This window comes from Ursus maritimus, unplaced genomic scaffold, assembly GCF_017311325.1.
Source record: "Ursus maritimus isolate PB19 unplaced genomic scaffold, ASM1731132v1 scaffold_25, whole genome shotgun sequence".
Classification (NCBI taxonomy): Eukaryota; Metazoa; Chordata; class Mammalia; order Carnivora; family Ursidae; genus Ursus; species Ursus maritimus.
In genome coordinates, this window is record NW_024425008.1 from 19,060,377 (window position 1) to 19,062,138 (window position 1,762).

At 37.1% G+C, this 1,762-nt stretch overlaps 1 non-coding gene across 1 annotated transcript; it reads left to right on the forward strand.

Moving 5' to 3' along the window:
• The first annotated feature begins 335 nt into the window (after nucleotides 1-335).
• LOC121105303 lies at nucleotides 336-439 on the forward strand. The gene has a single exon (XR_005837770.1). It is a non-coding gene; the product is annotated as a U6 spliceosomal RNA (small nuclear RNA).
• Nucleotides 440-1,762: the final 1,323 nt, after the last annotated feature.

The following is a 1,762-nucleotide window of genomic DNA, read 5'->3' on the forward strand; positions in this document are numbered from 1 at the left end:
CACTTTTAATAAAGTTAACATTTTTCCTATGCTCTCCAAGATTCTGTATTACCTAGTTTCTATCCCTAAAAACTTATCTCATACCACTTACTTTCCTTTAAACTATGTCTTTGTCAATTTCTAAAATATATCAAGTGAGTTAATAAAATGGGAGGTTCTACTTAAAAGCAAGAAAGGAAGTCAAAGAAAAATAAAGTGCCCGTAGTCTATGCACCCTCAATACTGTTGACTATGGAGGCAGAGAGCACCTTGATGAATGGCCACTTGATACTCTAGTTCTCAAGTAAATGATGCCCGCAGTGGGCTGAATGGTGACCTCAAAGAATATGGTTATGGTGCTCATGTTGGCAGCACGTATATTAAAACTGGAATGATATAGAGATTTGCATGCCTCTGTGGCAAGAATGATACACAAATTCATGAAGTATTCTGTATTTTTTAAAAAACGTTTATGACCCCTGAAAACTGTGAATGTGACTTTGGAATAAAAGGTCTTTGCAGATGTAATTAAGAATCTTGAGATGAGATTATCCTGAATTACTCAGATAGGACCTAAATCCAATAATAAGTGTCCTTATAAGACACAGAAGAGAAGTCAGAAACACGGGAGAAAGTGATGTGACTATAGAAGCAGAGATGGAATGATGTGGCCACAAGCCAGGGAAGCCACTCAGGGCCCTGAGCCTTCAGAAACTGGAAGAGACAAGAAAGGGAGCCTCCAGAGGGAGCATGGCCCTGTCAACACCTTGATTTCAGAGTTCTGTCCTCCAGAGCTGTTAGAGAATACATTATACTATTATTTTAAGCCACCCGGTTTATGGCAATATTTTCACAACCTTCCTAGGAAAGGAATATGGTACTTAATGGTAGAGATAGATGCATCAGCTTTTCAGGATTTTAGTCATCAAGATTATTTAACTAACCCTCTCTTATCTAAAGTGATACTCAATAAACAATCATTTTATTACGTACTAGTTAATTAAGTAGGTTTCTCAGAGGAAAGAAAACATATTGGTCAGCCAGTAAACTATTACAGTGCTTTTGACAGATCTATTAATATACTGGAATTCTAGTTTACATTGTAATCTCTTACGAGTTTGGTTAGCCTTGCTCAACCCAAAGATACCAATCAATTTAAGATACCACAACACAATTAAAGTCCTGGGCCTTATTAGCATGATTACCGTAAGAGAGGCAATATCCTGTAAGACTTTACCAGAGATGTTTTCAGAAAAACCAGAGGGGATCATGATATTGTTTCTAATGGCCAAAATCGGACATAAGGAAGTTTGTGCACAGGTTTATTCTTGGCTTGTCTCTACTAATCTTTAAATAGGTAGAAAGCATATGAAGTTATAAATCTTAAAAGGAGGTAGAATTGAAGACAAATATATAAATAGAGATTATTCTTTCGCTTCAAAATGCTCTTTTTGTCATTCCTCTTTGGGGCCCCAAATACTCACTTGTAGGTATATTTTCTTGAATTACAGAACAATTTTTCAGGCTTTCCTACTAAAATAAAAATAATTAACTCTAGTTTTTTCTTTCTCCTTTCTTTCTTTCTTTCTTTCTTTCTTTTTCTTTTTCTTTTTCTTTTTCTTTCAAGATTTTAATTTATTTGACAGAGAGAGCACAAGTAGGGGGAGCAGCAGGCAGAGGGAGAGGGAGAAGAAGGCTTCCCGCTGAGCAGGGAGCCTGATACGGGGCTCAATCCCAGGACCCCAGGATCATGACCTGAACCGAAGGCAGATGCTTAATGACT